The 8,353-nt window shown below is 42.5% G+C and overlaps 1 long non-coding RNA gene across 1 annotated transcript in view; it reads right to left on the bottom strand.

Moving 5' to 3' along the window:
- Positions 1 to 836: 836 nt before the first annotated feature.
- LOC139761778 (uncharacterized) overlaps positions 837 to 8,353 on the bottom strand; it is a 46,446-nt gene continuing 38,929 nt past the window's right edge. The window contains exon 3 of the long non-coding RNA XR_011715607.1: positions 837 to 924. This is a non-coding gene — a long non-coding RNA (uncharacterized lncRNA). The remainder of the gene's footprint in view (positions 925 to 8,353) is intronic.

Genomic DNA, 8,353 nt, shown 5'->3' with positions numbered 1-8,353 from the left:
CTTACTACCAGCAGGAGACCATAGCAATGGCCCCCAGGTCACGGCACCGTACCTCACTGTACCTGTACACCAGCAGGAGCGATGGCGCTCAAGCCCTGTCCTCAATACCTTTCTTTTTTCTCTCCCAAGTAACAAAATAATTTTCTAAAAGTGAAAGGTCTTGGTTAAGAATAACCCAAGACACAAGGTTCTGGGCAAACGAGGCCCGAAGCCAGCCAGAGTGGCCCTGGGTCACTCATGTTCTGAAAACTTTTTTTTTAAATTCTTTTTATTTTCCTGTTTTCTTCTGTGTATAACACACTGTATTTTTCATCGCAAGATTCCATCCCAGGACGGTACCACTGTAGGGCAATTTCGTTGTTACTTGGTATATTTCCATCATTAGCTAGTTCCACAGGAAGGGTAGGGTCATCCTTAGGGAATGCCACTGTAAAATACAGCTCCACAGTGGAACTCTTAACATCGTTCCTTCAATCTGTCGAGAGGTAGTTCAGTAGTTGAACAGTTTCCATCAATGAGCAGTTTCATACGATGGCTGTTTCATTACAGGCCAGTTCTGTCGTTTGGTAGTTTCATAATGGAGCAGTTTCATTGTTGGATGGTTCCACCTATTGGTAGTTTCATCGTAAAGATCGTATTTTGCAAATAACGAAAACTATATCAAATTACTTGTGAGACGTTCATAATTCATCGTTTAGTTTCCTGATGATGGAAAGCGCGTCGAAAATAAAGGGAGAATGCGAGGCTTGATAAAGTAATGCAGAGGAAAATATAGAAGATTATGGAAGGGTCCAATGGATTCCTCAACCAAGTGTCCCTAAGAGGGAGAGAGTTATCTTACTTTTGTTGGTGTGTGTATGTCTGCTTCCTTCAACTATATGAAGACGTGTGGGTTCGGAAGGGGGTCTCCGGGAGCGATCTCATCTGAAATTTAAAAGAAGAAAATGTTCTTGAAACTGATTATACATTCAGATATATTTCTTTTTGCCGTTTTTTTTATGTCATCAAACCTAATATGTATTTTCATCTTCAATGTTTCATATCTAGGAATATCATGACACGACATGAGAAAAAGGTGATGTTTGTGCATTGTTCGAGGCATAAACCAGCGGTACAAAACAAAAAGGATCTGAAGTGCACACCTGCAACAACCAGTAAACATAGATACACATGTCTTGGTTTACGACAGCACGTCGTCCCCCGTGAACAGCATCGCTCCTATTTGCTTTATCCCTTGCATGCCTCACACCCTCCTGCGTATTCAGATTCCGAGCCCTCCAAAACATATTTCACTCCATCCTTCCATTTCCTCCTTGGTTCCCCCTTTTCCCTGATCCTTCCACTTCTGACATGTATAACCTCCTCGTCAATCTTTCCTCACTCATCCTCTCTATATGTACAAAACCTTTCAGCACATCCTCCTCAGCTCTCTCATACAAATTGCTTTTACTACCACACCTCTCTCTTACCCTAATATTTCTTATTCGATCAACCCTCCTCACACCACATATCTTCCTCAAACATTTAAATTCCAACACAGTCACCTTATTCTTTACTTTTTGTCTAAGACCCACACGTCACATCCACACAGCACCGACGTGACCACCATACCATCAAACATACCCATCTCTGCCCTTATAGACAGTGAGCTGTCTTCCCACACAATCCTCAACATGTCCAAGACCTTTGTCCCCTCACCCACCTTATGGTTCACATCAACTCCCAAGGTTTCAATCTCTGCCATGTTCACTCCCAGGTATCTAAATCATTCCACTTCCTCCAGGTTCTTACCATTTCACACTCCAAATAACCCCTTTTCATTGGTAACTTAATAACATTGATCTTATTCATATTTACTCTCAGCTTTCTCTATACACTCTCCCAAAATAAGACATCAGCTTCTGAAGCTTTTCACTCGAATCAACCACCAGCGCCGTATCATCCGCAAATAATAACTGACTCACCTGCCACGCCTCCCCAACCCTAGTAGACCGCAAACCTGTTCCTCTCCCATGAGCTTTACCTCCCCCTCCCTCACCACGCTATCCACAAACAGATTAAACAGCCATGGTAACATCACGTACCCCTGCCGCAGACCCACCTTCACGTGGAATCAATCACCTTCCTCTCTCCCTACTTGCAAACATGCCTTACTACCTTGGTAAAAACTCCTCACTGCTTCTGATAGCTCTCCTCCCACACCATGTATTCGTAGCCGCTTCCACAAAGCATTTATATCCACCCTACCATATGCTTTGTCCAGATCCATAAAGGCCACACACATATCCTTCTATTTCTCTAAGTATTTCCCACACACATTCTTTAAAGCAAGCACCTGATCCGCATATCCTATACCAATCCTGAAACCGCTTTGTTCTTCCCCAGTCTGAATCTTTGAGCACGAAAAAACCCCCTCAATCATCATTCTCCCATACAACTTACATGGTACACTGAACAAAGTTACACACCTATAATTCGAACAACTACCTTTGTTCTCCATTCCTGTATACTATACATGCATTCCACAGAGTCCTGGGCACCTCAGCGTGATCCATACACACACTGAAAATCCTCACTAACCAATCAACAACGCAGTCACCTCCTTTTTCAGGAAATTTAACTCGACTACCATCCATCCACTCCAACCGCCTTGCCACATTTCACGTTACGCAAGGCCTTCACCACCTCTTCTCTTTTCACCATACCACTTATCACGTTCTCTCACTCCGCATACTTCCCCGACCAAACACCCTACATCTGCCACCTTGACATCAAATATATTCAACAATCTTTCAAAATTCTCATTCCATCTCCTCACTTCATTCTTACCTGTTATCACTTCTTTATTTGACATTTTCACCGATGTTCTCATTTGTTTTTGTGTCTCTTTTTTTCACACTATTAACTTTCTTTCAATCCCAGGACCCCTTTTATGAGCCTCCCTTAGCTTCAAGGTTGCACTCCATGCAGGAGCAGGGAAATGATGCTTTCCTTTTGAGAAAAAGGCACCCTGAATAGATAGTATTCTTTTCGGTGTATCAATGACGATACAGATTTGCAAAGGGGACTTCTCACTCCTCCTGTAGGCGGAGTCCAGTCATATATATACATATACTTCTGACGTTCAGTCTTGACGTAAGACCGCCCGAAATATATTCTCATTTAAGGAGTTTGAAATATATTTGATAACGATCATTGCCTTCCATTACGTGGGCGTCTCTCTGATGAGGTGAACCCTTCTGCCCACCCAGCTCACGCCACCAACCCCGCCCACTCTACCCATCCCTCCCATTCCACCCACCTCGGCTTTCACTTGTTATTTCATCCCCTTCCCAATAGAGCCATGGAGCATGAATATAGATGTATAGAGTTTTTCGTAGAGAGTTGGTTCAGTACAACAGTATAAGGTACCTGATACCGTGTGATTCTTTTTGGTTATTGTGGTTTGAGTTCATAATGCGTATGATATGACGCTTCCAGTACAGGCAACGGGAGCTGAAGCGTACATACAAACGAGTGAATGCATTACATACGTCGAGGTAAATGCCTTACAATATATATATATATATATATATATATATATATATATATATATATATATATATATATATATATATTTTTTTTTTTTTTTTCATACTATTCGCCATTTCCCGCGATAGCGAGGTAGCGTTAAGAACAGAGGACTGGGCCTTTGAGGGAATATCCTCACCTGGCCCTCTTCTCTGTTCCTTCTTTTGGAAAATTAAAAAAAAAAAACGAGAGGGGAGGATTTCCAGCCCCCCGCTCCCTTCCCTTTTAGTCGCCTTCTACGACACGCAGGGAATACGTGGGAAGTATTCTTTCTCCCCTATCCCCAGGGAATAAATATATATATATATATATATATATATATATATATATATATATATATATATATATATATATATATATATATATATTGTACAAAGGCAAAGGGGATAAGAGTGAGTGCTCAAATTACAGAGGTATAAGTTTGTTGAGTATTCCTGGTAAATTATATGGGAGGGTATTGATTGAGAGGGTGAAGGCATGTACAGAGCATCAGATTGGGGAAGAGCAGTGTGGTTTCAGAAGTGGTAGAGGATGTGTGGATCAGGTGTTTGCTTTGAAGAATGTATGTGAGAAATACTTAGAAAAGCAAATGGATTTGTATGTAGCATTTATGGATCTGGAGAAGGCATATGATAGAGTTGATAGAGATGCTCTGTGGAAGGTATTAAGAATATATGGTGTGGGAGGCAAGTTGTTAGAAGCAGTGAAAAGTTTTTATCGAGGATGTAAGGCATGTGTACGTGTAGGAAGAGAGGAAAGTGATTGGTTCTCAGTGAATGTAGGTTTGCGGCAGGGGTGTGTGATGTCTCCATGGTTGTTTAATTTGTTTATGGATGGGGTTGTTAGGGAGGTAAATGCAAGAGTTTTGGAAAGAGGGGCAAGTATGAAGTCTGTTGGGGATGAGAGAGCTTGGGAAGTGAGTCAGTTGTTGTTCGCTGATGATACAGCGCTGGTGGCGGATTCATGTGAGAAACTGCAGAAGCTGGTGACGGAGTTTGGTAAAGTGTGTGGAAGAAGAAAGTTAAGAGTAAATGTCAATAAGAGCAAGGTTATTAGGTACAGTAGGGTTGAGGGTCAAGTCAATTGGGAGGTGAGTTTGAATGGTGAGAGGCTGGAGGAAGTGAAGTGTTTTAGATATCTGGGAGTGGATCTGTCAGCGGATGGAACCATGGAAGCGGAAGTGGATCATAGGGTGGGGGAGGGGGCGAAAATTTTGGGAGCCTTGAAAAATGTGTGGAAGTCGAGAACATTATCCCGGAAAGCAAAAATGGGTATGTTTGAAGGAATAGTAGTTCCAACAATGTTGTATGGTTGCGAGGCGTGGGCTATGGATAGAGTTGTGCGTAGGAGGATGGATGTGCTGGAAATGAGATGTTTGAGGACAATGTGTGGTGTGAGGTGGTTTGATCGAGTAAGTAACGTAAGGGTAAGAGAGATGTGTGGAAATAAAAAGAGCGTGGTTGAGAGAGCAGAAGAGGGTGTTTTGAAATGGTTTGGGCACATGGAGAGAATGAGTGAGGAAAGATTGACCAAGAGGATATATGTGTCGGAGGTGGAGGGAACGAGGAGAAGAGGGAGACCAAATTGGAGGTGGAAAGATGGAGTGAAAAAGATTTTGTGTGATCGGGGCCTGAACATGCAGGAGGGTGAAAGGAGGGCAAGGAATAGAGTGAATTGGAGCGATGTGGTATACAGGGGTTGACGTGCTGTCAGTGGATTGAATCAAGGCATGTGAAGCGTCTGGGGTAAACCATGGAAAGCTGTGTAGGTATGTATATTTGCGTGTGTGGACGTGTGTATGTACATGTGTATGGGGGGGGGTTGGGTCATTTCTTTCGTCTGTTTCCTTGCGCTACCTCGCAAACGCGGGAGACAGCGACAAAGTATAAAAAAAAAAAAAAAAAAAAAAAAAAAAAATATATATATATATATATATATATATTCTTTTTTTTTTTTTATACCTCGTCGCTGTCTCCCGCGGTTGCGAGGTAGCGCAAGGAAACATTTTTCATATTCATTTGTACTTTCTGCGTAGCGAAATAGCCCAAGAAATGAACAAAGAACTGCATCATTTCCTCACATCTACTTTCTAGTTGTCATGAGTAATGCACCGATATCACAGCACCCTACCCACAACAAGGCCCCACGGACTTTTCTGTGGTTTCCCTGAAACGTTTCATATGCTCTGCTCAACCCATTGACAGCACGTCGCTCCCTGTATACAGCATCGCTCCAATTCACTCTTTTCCTTGCATTACTCACACACTCCTACAATTTCAGGCCCCAAGCACTCAAAGCATTTTTTTTTTCATTCCTGTCTTCCACCTCCTCCTCCTCCTCCTCAGTTCCTCCCGCCCCTTTTTCCCTCTATTTCCAATATGCATATCCTCTTAGTCAGCCTCTTCTCACTCATCATCTCTATGTATCCAAACATTTCAGCACACCTTTTTCAGTTCTCATTCATATTCTTCTTGCCAACACATCTATCACTTACCCTATCAATTCTAATATCACTAACCCTCCCCGCACCACATATTGTCCTTAAACATTTCATTTTCAACTCATCCGCCATCGGCCTTACTTTTTCATCTAGGGCCCACGCCTCGCATCCCCCACATCCCTACTTTACGGGACTACTGTACCATCAAACAAACCCATATTTACCCTTACAGACAGTGACCTCTCTGTCCACACACTCCTCTAATTCTCAGGCTCCTCACCGAGCGAATCGACACCACAGTCACCCAGTCTCTTGAGAAATTCTACTGTAGTCTCATCCATTCCAGCCACCTTGCCTCATTTCATCTTCCGCAAGGCTTTCACCACCTCTTCTCTCTTCACCAAACCAATTAACATCATTCTCGTTTCGCATACCTCCACTCCCCAAACGCCCGACATACGCCACCCATATAACTAACACAGTCCTTCAAAATACTCATTCCATTGCCTCTTCACCTCTGTTCTGCCTTGCATTCTCATCTGCTCCCCCTCAATGATGCTCCCATTTGTTATTTTGTTCTCCTCACTCCATTCCCCTCTTCCCAACACTTTTCCTTTTTTCCTTGAATTTTGCCGGCAGTCTCTCACCCCACTTCTCATTTCCCCTCTTGGTCAGCCCTTGCACCTTCCGCTTTACCTCCTGCCACTTCCTCTTATACATCTCCTAATCATTCCCGCTCCTTCTTGTGGCTTTAGTACATACACCCTCTTTTTTCTTCCACTAACAACCTAGTAATTTCGTCATCCCACTACTCATTACCTTTTATCACCTGCCTACCTCCCACCTACCGCATCCCACACACATCTCTCGCACGTGTAGGCACTGTTTCCCGAAATAATTGCTATTTCTCACCCTCCAGTTTCATTTACTCTCACCTTTTGCTCTCCCTCGCCCAATCTCTCTTAGTATCTCATCACATAAATTTCTTTTCCAAGCTCGCTTATTTTTCTATTCCCATCATATCATTTCCTCTTTTTCTTAAACTTTTATAAACTTTCCCTCTCGCCTCCACTTTGAACATCCTACCAGCTGCTCCTTTCAACATTTACATCAGAAAAGTGTTTTTAGCTCCTCTATCAATTAATGCATCACACAATTATCTCCGCTAACTATAAAACCCTCAATCATGTATACCGTCCTTCTTTTCAAGCCATGTATGCTCAATCACCAGTCCCTTTTCAGCACAATCCACAAACTCCAGATTTTCATTTACATTCTCGAAGAGGGTTACCCATCCTACAGATTATATCATCAACTACCACACCACATGCTCTTGCATTCAAATCACCCTTTATGGTTACTCAGACCCTCGCATCAAAATTGCCGATGCACTCACTCATCCCCTCCCAAAACACTCGCCTCTCTTCCTCACTCCTCTCCCAATCAGGTGCATATGCACAAATAAATCACTCAACTCTCGTAATCCATTTTCATCCTGACCCATATCAGTCTGGGGGGTCACTCCCTCACACTCTCTTACACAATTCCAAAGCTTCTCCTTCAGGTGACATACCACCCCATCCTCTGCTCTGACAACGAACCTAGATTCTACCAATTGGAATTCCCAGAATATTCTTTCCCCTTCCCCTTGCGCTTAGTTTTACTCTGCGCCAAAAATTCAAAGGCTCTTGTCCTCAAACATACTACCTATCTCTCTCTTCTTCTCACCCTGTTACATACAGACACCCCAGCCTGAGCTTGCGAAGAAAATGAGCACAACTCGCGAAGAAAATGAGAACAACTCGCGTGGCTCCTTCTTCTGTACCTTATCACAAAAAATCAAAATACAAGAAGAGGGGTTCCAGCCCCTTGCTCCCACCTCTCTTATTACTCTCCTTTAAGATACGCAGGGAATACGTGGGAAGTATTTTTTCAACCCTATCCCTAGGGATATATATATATATATATAAATATATATATATATATATATATATATATATATATATATATATATATATATATATATATATATATATATATATTTTATTATTTATTTTTTTTATTATACTTTGTCGCTGTCTCCCGCGTTTGCGAGGTAGCGCAAGGAAACAGACGAAAGAAATCATACGTAAAGAAATTTGTGTTATAAACACATTACTGACCTCGTGAATATGATCCTCAAGGAACTGCCTTTAGTCTGATAACGAGGAGACTTAAGATACAGAACACCGACCAAGTGCGTGTTTTATTACAGTCTTGTGTTGCCCCTGGGGCGTGTGCGTTGGGTGGCGGTGCCGGCCTGATTTAAAGTGGCCTTTGTTTAGCTGTTCAGCTGTTTTCAGC

This window comes from Panulirus ornatus, chromosome 41 (genome assembly GCF_036320965.1).
Source record: "Panulirus ornatus isolate Po-2019 chromosome 41, ASM3632096v1, whole genome shotgun sequence".
NCBI lineage: Eukaryota > Metazoa > Arthropoda > Malacostraca > Decapoda > Palinuridae > Panulirus > Panulirus ornatus.
This window is presented reverse-complemented; position numbering and strand designations above follow the sequence as displayed.